Source organism: Capsicum annuum, chromosome 7 (genome assembly GCF_002878395.1).
Source record: "Capsicum annuum cultivar UCD-10X-F1 chromosome 7, UCD10Xv1.1, whole genome shotgun sequence".
Classification (NCBI taxonomy): Eukaryota; Viridiplantae; Streptophyta; class Magnoliopsida; order Solanales; family Solanaceae; genus Capsicum; species Capsicum annuum.
In genome coordinates, this window is record NC_061117.1 from 203,064,609 (window position 1) to 203,076,724 (window position 12,116).

At 34.3% G+C, this 12,116-nt stretch overlaps 2 long non-coding RNA genes across 2 annotated transcripts; one reads left to right on the forward strand and one right to left on the reverse strand.

Moving 5' to 3' along the window:
- Positions 1 to 3,652: 3,652 nt before the first annotated feature.
- On the reverse strand, positions 3,653 to 6,959 carry LOC107855022. Its single transcript, XR_001670155.2, has 2 exons — positions 6,200 to 6,959; positions 3,653 to 6,088 (listed from the first exon to the last, which is right to left on the reverse strand). It is a non-coding gene; the product is annotated as an uncharacterized LOC107855022 (long non-coding RNA).
- A 200-nt stretch (positions 6,960 to 7,159) lies between these two features.
- Positions 7,160 to 8,661, forward strand: LOC107855020. The gene is made up of 3 exons (XR_001670154.2): positions 7,160 to 7,256; positions 7,667 to 7,722; positions 8,424 to 8,661. It is a non-coding gene; the product is annotated as an uncharacterized LOC107855020 (long non-coding RNA).
- Positions 8,662 to 12,116: the final 3,455 nt, after the last annotated feature.

Consider the following 12,116-nt stretch of genomic DNA (forward strand, 5'->3'; position numbering starts at 1 on the left):
CCACTCAATTGTTATATCATAAAAATGGACAGATACTACTTTAACTCTCAAATTATAATCTACCTCATCCAAAGAAAAGAATTACTCTACCTTGCAAAGACAAGTTCTCAACTGAGTACCATTGAATCTAAGGGACTCCAGCTTGGTCATTCTTGACATTGTTGGACCTCCTACCTGATGATGAGCTTGAACTGGTAGTCCAGTATTTCTCTCAACTCCCGATGTTCCTCCTGGTGTTTGCCCAACATGAGTAGGTTAGGAAGTTGGTCCCATGGTTGCAGCATTTTAATGCATAAATTTCATCCCTGTGTGAGCCCTAGCTGGAAAATAAGAGGGCATTAGAGGCCTTCCAGCAGATGGAGGTAACCAAGCCATGGGGTTCCCTGAAGGGGTGTAAACCTCACCACTCCCATCCTGCCTTTCAATACTCTTACCCCTGTCAAATCTCCTGGTTTCCTCTATAGATTCCTTCAACTCAGCCCAAGTCTTCTCCTACTGAGCTTCCAATTGGTTCTGCCTAATATTAAAATTGACAATCTCTACTGTCATTCTCTCAAACATTGACTTAATTTCATCCATATCCGCAGATATAGCTATCCCATAGAGCTCAAGAAAGTTCTCTGATACCAAATTATGCAGAACAAGAAAAGAAAAAGCAATGGAACAGTGTTTTGATGGAACAATAGCTAAGAAATGTACAGAAATGGAAGTTTCTAATAAGCTAAGAGCTAATGATGACTAAAGATATCTTTTTCATATATTCCACATGGAAATGAAATCATTACAATATATAGTACTCTACTCCTAGCTGACTCACACCTTAATTCTTAAAAGATAAGGTTAGAATTGAACTATCTCTGCAGATGATTAATCTAAAGGATGAAAAGGGACCCTTGAGCAATTAAGGGATCACAATGTGCAATTAAAATAACTTAGGACCTTAATATTGATAGGACTAAATGTAATAAGTAAAAGACACCTAGTAACAGAATTAACGCTAGGTACTATTGCGCAACCAGTAGGTACAAACCTCTTTTAGCCACCATTTTCTTGTACAGCAACATCCGATAATTCAATCTGCATCATCAAATAAGCACTTTTGCAAAGTTCACTTTCCCACGGTCAAAACAAGACTTACGAATAACAATCAGATCTTACCATGGCCTGGAATCAGACTATAGATCCTAATTAAAAAGAATTCGGACTTGTTTTTTCAATTCACATCTATGAGCGAGGATTCCTCTATCAATTGCTCGCTTCGATCGGATTCTAACAACTTAGGAAAGAATGATAGGTCGCTAACAAGGTCCCTAAATAACCGCTCAGAAGGCCTACCTATTGTTTTTTCCAATCTATCACTTGCTCGTCCCTCTCTCATGAAAATGATCTCTCCTTTTCAACCAGTCAAGTGACCATTGGGCCATCTTTCTTTCTACTGGTTGTTACATAAGCATTTTAAAAAAGTAAACAAAGTCGTTTCTTTCGAAATTCACTCCCGAAGTCATGTCTTTCAATACTAGGAATAAAGTAAAGTACTTTCAAGTTGCTCTTTGCCTAAAAAGTCCTCCTTCCGACTTATTTAGAAAAATCAACTCTAAATAGCTTAAGCGTTTTTTGAGTTGAAAAGGCATTTATAAATTCTAGAACGTGGGGAAGGTTTGAAACCCTAGTAAAAGAATGAAATCAATTACTGGGTTGCATTCCATGCCAATAAGAATAGTTTAACTCATCACTACCACATAAGGGCGTTGAGAATTGTTTTTGCTTTTGTTGCTTTTGTACCTCATAATTATAAATTGTTTTAGACAAGGTTGAAATAAATCAAAAAAATATTTGAAAGAGATGATTAAACATGACATGAAGCAGCTTCAACTTACCAAAAACATAACCCTAAAAAAAAATTGTGGAAGAGACAAATTAGAGTCAAAGGTAAACATTATTTCCGAATGTTGTATCGTTTATTATACTAACAAATGTAGTAATTTTTATTATATCTCGTTCTTTTACTATTTCTTGTCTAGATTTTTTTTTTATCTTGAAACGATCTATCAAAAACAACATCTATCTCACATCTGAAATAAATAGTGAATGCACTGCACTGCGTACACTTACATAAGGGCGTTGAGAATTGTTTTTTGCTTTTGTACCTCATAATTATAAATTGTTTTAGATAAGGTTGAAATAAATCAAAAAAATATTTGAAAGAGATGATTAAACATGACACAGCTTCAACTTACCAAAACCATAACTAATTAGAGTCAAAGGTAAACATTATTTCCGAATGTTATATCATTTATTATACTAATAAATGTGGTAATTTTTATTATATCCGTTCTTTTACTATTTCTTGTCTAGATATTTTTTATCTTGAAACGATCTATCAAAAACAACCTCTATCTCACATCTGAAATAAATAGTAAATGCACTGCGTACACTTACCCTCTCAAGATCCCACTTGATGAAAATATACTATTATTTTAGTTAGTATAAATCATTTTGAGTAAAACCGAAAAATTTAAAGATAGATCATTTCTAATTATAGAAAGTTTCAGATAAAAACTACTTGTTCTTTTTTGGGACGGACTAATTAGAAAAATTGGGACGGACTAATTAGAAAAAAATGCCACGTAAAATGAAACAAAAGGGAGTAATAAACAAGATCCAGGTGGACTCGAACCACCGTCCTCTCAACTGCATACGCATTGAGCGCTCCTCCAAAGGCCGAGCTCTTGGATCCATCTCACACACAGAATATATCTTACATTGACAGACACCAATATTTTTAGTTAATCCATCCAGTTTTAAATTAACAATTGTCTTCTTCTAAAAATGGAAGAAAAAAAATATTATCAATTATGTTTTAAAAGTAGTCAATTTCAAAATTAAAAATGGGAAAAAATGAAAAAAGTAAACAGGTAAAGCTAAAGGGGTAGTTAAAATTAAACCTCAGTTTATGAAGAAGGTTAAAACTTAAAAATTAGAAAAATATCAAAAAATGACCCACTAAATAAAATGAAAACCAGCTGAGTGAAGTAAAATTCTTAGCAACGGGATACACCATATACAAACGGCAAATTGGGAAACGCACTCTCCTCTGCATTCCATTACACACAAATCACTTTAAAAACTAGAGCTGAAACCACTTCCCTATTTTAATGTGCACCTAAATTCAGATTTGCACCATTTTTAGCCTTCACTGTTATACTCGAGTATGTGACAACAACCATTAAGAATTAAAAAGGCCTCGACAATCAATGGTTGGAAGGCAAATAAACTAGTGAGGATAGAAAACTAGTCAAATTTTGTTATATAATATTTATTCAGCTTTCAGAATATTAAGAAAAAAAATAAAGATTTGAAAAGCGGCTAGGTTAAACAAGTACTTATTTAAACATAAGACATTCACATTAAATACAACTTTCAATAGATTTTTGTTGAGACCTTTTATGTGGTAAGCCAATGTTTTAAAAGGTATAGACGGGACCTTCATGGAGAAGAACCAGAATACGGAAATAAGTTCTTGTTACTGTTCAAGTGCAAGACAAATATAAACCGCATGGCAACCAAGGGGAAAAAGAGTAAATCCACACTAGCTAATAAATAGAATATAATAGCTACAGAAATAAAAAATCACCATTCCAAAAATGAAGAATTTAATAAACTTCCGGCCTTGTATTAAATAAACATCTACAGAAAAATAGCTCCAGAAATGAATTACAACTAGCGACGGGGTTTGATAAATAACCAGACCAGCATAGCAATCTAACAGCGTGAACACTAAAGATAACACATTACCTCAACGGATGATCAAATAATCACATGTATCACGATGACAAAATATCCTTGTAGTAAATCTTCAGTGAAGATGAATGATGAATGACAATTCTTGAGCAAGTCAACACAGGCATCAAAGATGACAACATTTCCTTGTAGTAAATCTTCAGCAAATATTTAAACACTCCTGCGCAATCTACCTAGCACAAGATGGCAAGTATCCTCACTATTCTGCCAACACAGTGGTAACATCTCAAAATTAGGCATAATAATGACTAACCATCACCTTTAGAGGTCATATTCAGCTTCTAAAACAATAAACAATATAGCAAGAAGACATGTAGATCAAAGACCCCTATTGCAAGTAGGAGACCCCTGATGTTTTCGCTCAGCAATAGCATGCTAAGTGGTATGCAGCTCTGGACAGCAGCAGATTACTTCAATTATTATGCCCCAGGCAGCTTCAACAACCCAAGCAGAATTGCTAAAAAGTGTTGCTGTGAGCTTCCAAACAAATAAATACCACAATATATAAGAGCAGCAGCAAATCGACCAGTAACTCTATCAAGGCAAACACAGCTGAAAATTGGGTTTTGCTCACTGTATACTCCAAGTGAAGAAAGATGGCAAACAAGAACTTCAAGTGAAGATAATCAGCTGGGAAAAGAATCCAGAAATTCAACACTACACTTGATTAAGCAGTAGAGCATCTCCGTTCACACCACAGCAACATCCAAGTTGGTTGATGACACTAACTTCAGCTGAGGCAAAAGCTGTCTTGGGCATTTCGGGAGAACCAACCAGCTGCCAATGTAGAAAGGAATCTCGAACAAACCTAATCTGAATATCGGAAGAAATCCCAAGAACACATTCACCACGCTTCATGGTCTTCAAGCGACTCCATTAAAGCCCACGATTAAATTACATCAACAGGAGGAAAATGCAAATTGCCTTTACAAACATAATACTTGGGTATTGAAAGCCTCACAATGATAGCATATACAAGGACCACCATTCACAAATAGTAAAACCACAGTCCAAAATACATTGATACACATTGCATAGGAAGACCAAATGATAGATAATGGTTCGATTGCTTCTGAATAACGACAAGAAATTGATACGGATGATTCATCAAATTAGCAATCTATAATCGTTCAAGAATTACGGATTAGAATTATCAATTAGGAAGTTAATGACCCAATGTTTCGAAGCGGAGAATCAGATTCTCAAAGCCAATTTTTTTAGATGGCCAAAATTCCAAAACCTAAAACTATTTCACATACTCAAAACATCATTAAGCTCTACATGTGAGTCGCTTATTAGCTTATGTGAAAACATGTTGTATTGGTGAAGTAGTTAAAGATTGTTCAATCATTTAACAGAAATCATTAGGATACCTTTCGTTGATAAATAAATCATCAGCTCATCCAAGCTCACTCAAAACATCACTAAGCTCTACGTGTGAGTCACTTGTTAGCTTATGTGAAAAACATGTTGTATTGGTGAAGTAGTTAAAGATTGTTCAATCATTTAACATAAATCATTAGGATACCTTTGGTTGATAAATAAATCATTAGCTCATCCAAGCTCAATTCGGATTAATTACTAGATGTTGTAAATCATTATTGCTATATGTGGTGCTCGACAATTAAGAATTTTATTAACTATTGGCAAGACTTTCTCATGGAATAACACAAGCTATATACAAGTTAAGCATCAATGTTAGTAAAGGGATTCATAAAGTGTACCTTTGGATGGAGTGCTCGAGTAGAATAATCCTAGTGTTGGCCAATCCATTGTTGTATTTAATAAATGTGCGACATAACTTACCATTGAATAGGTGGAGCGTTGCTTTAACTTCGCAGATATTCATTCAAAGGGGAGCGCAATAACCTCCATATTAGATGAGACGTTAGCCAGGAAGATCTTGCAGTGGAAATTCAAGGGAACAAGGGAAGGCAAAGGCAAAGGCAAGACACAGGAGAGGAGAGCCGGGCCAAAAAACCCCGTACCATCTCCCCTCCAAACACAAAAAATGAATTTTTATTAGGTATTATGACCTGCCATACGAGCGCACCCGACATGGCAAAGGTCGGAAAACAACAAATAATCTCACATTTTCTCTCTTTTCTTTCCTCTATAATCACTCCACTAACTCGTACATATGCATGCATATCAGAACAAACTGAAGCTGATAATAGATGACAAATTAAACTATGAACCTTGTCTAAAAACCTCAATCTTGCAGATTACCATCACCAGTAATCAGGCAAAAAATAGAGCACCAGTGATATATCCAGTTGATGATTACCTGCACCATAGTAGATGTCAATAAATAAAATTTGTTCCAAAACTGTACATAAAACGATAAGGAAAAATATTGGCAGAAATGTTGGCTCAACTACGAAATGAAGATCCAAACCTTGTACACAGCAGTCAATCTCATAACAAATCCATCAGATCGAAGAATACTTCATCTAGCCAAAGCCTTCATATCGATAAATCACCATGCAACTCAAAGCAGCAGATCGACAAAGGAACAAATCAAATCAAATCTAAATTCACAACCACTTCATTCCAGAAGTCATCAGCTCTTCCTATATATAAATGGCAAATTGAACAACGCAGAATCTCTTCCTTCTCACCACTTTGCTGCCTCCGGTGCACTAAAGATCTAGCTATGCATGCACGTGACCAAGGAAAGGTCAGGCCACGAGAATTGATTGTACCTTGCATTTCTACAACAAGTTATTTGACCTCCTCGTCTGGCCTGATACACACTACACAGATCTGAATCTGATACATATCAAAATTATAATCACATTGTAGATCGGAGAATGGTCTACACATATCTGAATACCGCTGGCAAAGAAGAGAAATGGCAGTGAACAGATCTGAGATAAATGAAGATGATGAAAATGGGATGCAAGCTGTCAGCGAGATGAAGGGTCAATTTATAACCGTGTTAGGTTGATCGGACGGTTTAGATTGAATGGACATGAAAGATGATTAACGGTTGAGATTGGTTGACTGTGGCGTAGGAATAAAGGCTGGTGCTGAGTAGCTTACGGAAATATCTAGATGGATGCTTGTTGTCTTGTTGATTTTGTTGGTTTTTTACTAGGACATATTATCTTTCTAGCGTGTTACCAACGTGCTTCACGCTTATCGTTTCATAAAATTTCAATTCAAAGTAATTTCGTAAGCATATTTTTATTTAACGATATAAATAATAATTATCATAAAAGGAAATATTCTAATGTATAGAAGACCGGTGAAGATCGTCATGCTTGTTTCTAAGGATAAATAAGTCTTTTCATTAAATTTTTAATTAATTATTTACATAACTACTTCTATTCTTTTGCCCATTATTTACACTGTCTTTTCTCACAACCTTCTTCTTACACTAAATATGTTCCTACTTTTGTTTTCATTATGCGGTGTATGACATATAGCTTTACATCTCAGTTGAATTTGAGGTTTTTTGCTTCTTTGTTAGCTACATAAAATTAGCCCAGTGAATTTTACTTTTCAAATTCAATTTTTCATGTGCTTTGGGTGGATTATTGCTATGAACGGTTGAAAAATTATTATCAATTCATGTCATTTTGTGTTTTTCTTTTCATCTTTTACTTATTTGCTCTCTTCACAGATACTTTTCTTGGGTCTATGCGAGTTGTAGGTTGTCGTTGTTTGTTTATATTCCGTGTTGTAGAGATTCAATCTGCTCTCATTTGTGCTTCTTGGTTGAATTTAATTATATGATTTGTTTGAGTTGAGAGTTTAGTCTATTTCTTTGTGCAGCTTGTGCCAGAAAAAATTATCTTTTTTATTTCCCTATTTATGATGAAAGCTCATATTCTTTCTGCAATTCTTATATGTTGCGCAGCTCAGCCACAATCGAGAAGTTTAAATCAATTGAAGTGAACAACTCTTCAAAATCCTGTAAGTAGTTCATTTGTTGGTGCAAATTCAACATGGGGTTCTTTGTTATTCAAATATATTCTTTTCTATGCGATTTAGGCTTGAGGGGTATTTGAGTTGAATTTGAAATAATTCAGTGTCAAGTTTTTTGCTTTGTGTTGGTCTTTTCTTTGTGTATTTTATGAAAAAAGCTTGAATATGATCTCTCATTTTTTGATTTTCTATATGCGATTTAGGGAAAAGGAAGTGTCCTGTATTGTTGTTTTGGTTAGTTCATTAACTTTATATTATATTTGGTAGCTAATGAGTACATGCAAGTAGATTTTAGAAATTCACAGTAATGTGGGTAAATACAATTTCGATGTCGGTGTTTCTATGGCTGCGCAGCTTAAGATGTTCTGAATCTCTAAATGACGAGCTTTTGACTTGTTGTTTTGCATGGGGATCTTCGATACAATATACAATAATAACTGAGCAAAATTAATCGCACTTATATAATGTTTTCTAGACCGTAGGAAAAGGAAGTGTCCTGTATTGTTGTTTTAGTTAGTTCAATAGGCTTGTGTTATATTTCATAGTTAATAAGTACATGCAAGTAGATTATTAGGAATTCACAGTAACGTGCGGTAAATAAAAATTTTATGTCTTTGTTTTTATGGCTACCCAGCTTAGGATGTTCTGCATCTCTTAATGACGAGCTTTTGGCTTGTTGCTTTGCCCAGGGATCATGGATATAATATACATTCTATAACTGATGCTTTGATGGGAGCCATTACAACTTTTACTGTGTGGATTCTATATGTATTTATCACTTGCATAATTTGTAATTGTTAGTTAAAAAAAAAAAATTATTTTTATGACTATTAATGTTAGTTTTTTGTCGCCTTGAAGCTCCTTTTTCCTTAATGTGTAATCTTTTGCAAAAAGACTTCATTTTTATGGGTATTTAGCTTTCATTTTTTGTCATAATGAAACCCCTCTTAGCTTTTCTTGATCATTCAATCCTTCACCATAGTTGATTATTGTGATTTTTATTTTAAAATGTCTCCATTTTTATGTCTATTGATGTTAGCTTTTGTCACCTTGATGCCTTAATTTGTAATTTTTAGTAAAAAGGACTCTTTTTTAATGGCTATTTTTGTTTCAATTTTTGTCATAATGAAACCCCCTTTACCTTGTTTACACTATTCATTTATTTACCATAATTTTTTCTTGTGATATATTTGGTTTTCATGGGCTTGAAATTTCACTTTCCTTAAATTAATCATGCAAAAGTTTATGTAATGGAAAGTCAAATCGGTTTATTCCGAAATAAGCATATTCTAATTCGTCTAAATCAACAAACAGATTTCATACATCTTATTTCAAAGGAACTTTCTATATACTATGTAAAGATGGCTACTCATATCTGATGAGAACTCTTATTTATGATCCTCGATTCAAGACAAATGAGGAACCACGAAGGCTCTAGCATGGATATCATTCCCTAATCTTTTACCCACGTACATTACTAAAGAGTGTCTTTCTCGTTAACTACAGCAGTAGGTAAAATCGTGCAGCTTGATCTAGGCACCATTAATAAAACTAGACCAAGTTGTGTACGAGTTAAAGTACTGGTGGATTTGAAAGGATACTTCCCTAAGACAGTGACAATGGATATTGATAATACAATCACAGGAGAGAGTAGGCAAGAAGTAGTCCTAATCAAATATGACTATATTCCTAAATATTGCACCAAATGCAAAATGCAAGGTCATGACAACAATGAATGCAGATGCAACAATAAAGTAAAGGATACACATGAAGATGTTAAAATGATGGAAGAAAAGAGTGTGGAAAAAACTCAAAAACCCACCCCCCTTATGTTCACAAGTTTTAGAAAGAAAAAACAAGAGTTCTCTCCAGTGGAATCGTAGTTGGAGATGCTGGAAATTGGAAAGTGGTTAAGAATAGCAAAAACAAGACTCTAACACAGCCAACGCCACTGTTGGAGAATAGTTTTGTTGTACGTACAAATGATAAATTAATAATTCCTGACCATGCAGCAGTAGACAGTTTAAATGTAAGCAAGTCTAGCGTTACGGCTTATAAAGACAAGGATACAAATTGTCCAAAGAATAAGAGTGAATCGTCAGGTAACAAAGCAAATTTGCAGCAACATAGTGAGTCAACTAAGAACTGGGTTTCAAGATCATTTGGCAACCAAAGTGAGGATCCTGCAAAACTTGTACAAGAAAGCTCAAATCAGTCTCATGAACAATTAAAATAGATAGTAAAGCAAGTAAATCAGGGTGTTCTTAGTCAAAGAAACACTGAAGTGATCAAAGAGCCACCTCAGCAGTTTTCTCATGAAGGTATCTGTACCCAAGACAGTCCAATATCTGGAACAGAATTGATATAAGCTATTGGAGAAGAGATGGAAATAACTAAGGTGGAGGTAGAACAGACAAATAATCTAGCAATTATAGAGATTCCAAAACCTGTACAGACAGATTAATCTTTAATGACAATAGTTTTTCTGATCCTAATCAGGGTACTAAGGGTATAGTTGAGTCTGAAGAAGTGGATAAATTGTGGGATAATATTCCAGTGGAAGATGATTTATCTCCAAGACTTTTGAAGAGTGCTAGAAAGGGAAAGAAATATGGTAATGGAGAGAATTCCCAGCCCACCAAAACTCAGCCTAAGAGAACAAAATCAATTCCTAATAAATTCAAATACTAGTAATGAAAGCTCTCGTTTGGAATAGTAGGTCAGTGAAATCCCAACAAGTATTTGAAAGAGTTCAGATGCTTCACAGGTTTCATAAAATCACTTTTATTGATCTTGTGGAACTATTTCAGCTTGCAAGACATATCAATAAGTATAAGAGAAGAGTGAAGATGAATTTAGCCATATCAAATTGCAATGACAAAATTTGGTTATTCACTAACCACAATGTTATTGCTACTGTTCTTTTTTTATACTACACAATAACTTACTATCCAACTAGGGGAGCAGAATCAGAATATCAATTATGTTATCACGTTAGTATATGCTAAGTGTACAGTAGAGGAGAGACTAAGACTATGGGAGGATATTTATCAAGTTGTAGCTGGTATGTCGATTCCATGGCTTATAGGTGGCGATTTTAATATTGTTTTAAACTTAGAGGAAAAGATTAGAGGCTTACCAGTCATTGATGCTGATTATGAAGACTTTGAAACATGCATATCATCTTGTGATCTAAGTGAAATTCCCTTTAAAGAGAGCCACTTCACTTGGTGGAATGGTAGAGCAGGTGATGATTGCATATTTGAAAGGCTGAATAAAGTTTTTGCAAATCATGAGATGTAGGAAAAATTCAATCATATGGAGGTGGAACATCTTGCTAGAACTAGATAAGATTATGCTCCAATATTTTTATCTTGTGAAGATATAATTGTAAGACATAAGAAACTATTCAGGTTTCTAAAATTCTGAACTAAAGATCCCTCTTTACTCAATGTGGTAAGGCTGAACTGGTGTGCTACAGGATATCAGAATCCTTTTTTGAAGTTCAAAGATAATATAAAGAAGGTAAAGATTGCATTGACTCAATGAAGTAAGGAAAAATTAAGTGATATATTTAAGTAGTTAATTATTAGGGGGGACATTGCGAAGATCAAAGAAAAGTTGTTTGAAGAATTTTCTACTGCTGAAAATAGAGGAGTTTTACGGAAAGCTCAGGCAGAATACTAGAGATACCTTCACTTTGAAGAAATTTTCTGATAATAAAAAGTAGGATATGATTGGTTTGAGAATGGGGGCAAAAATACTAGGTTTTTTCATAGCATTGTGAAAGGCAAAAGAAAAAGGTTGCAATTACAAAGAATTTAAAATAATCAAGGTTCTTGGTTGAAGAAAGAAGGTGATATAGTAACAGAGGCAATCAAATATTATCAAGACCAATTCTGACAAGAAAGAGATACTACTAATTTTCCTTTGCTAAGGAATATCCCCAAAAGTATAAATGAAGAGGATAATGGGTATTTATATAGCTAGCCTGATATTGATGAAGTTAAAAGTGCAACTTTTAACTTAAATGGGGATAGTGTTGGTGGTCCTAGTGGTCTAACCGATAGATTTTATCAGACATGCTGGGATGTTGTTGGAAATGATGTGTTTAATATGGTTCAGGATTTCTTCAAAGAAAATTCTCTTCCTAAGTTCATTACTCATGCTAATTTGGTCTTGTTGCCTAAGAAGGAAAACATTCAGTCTTTTACTAATTTGAGACCAATTGATCTGAGTAATTTTTTCAACAAAATAATATCAAGAATTGTGCATGATAGAATTGAAAGGTGATTGCCTAAATTGATTTCATATAATCAATCTGGATTTGTGAAGGGTAGAAGCATCATTGAAAATATTCTTTTGACATAAGAGATAGTTAC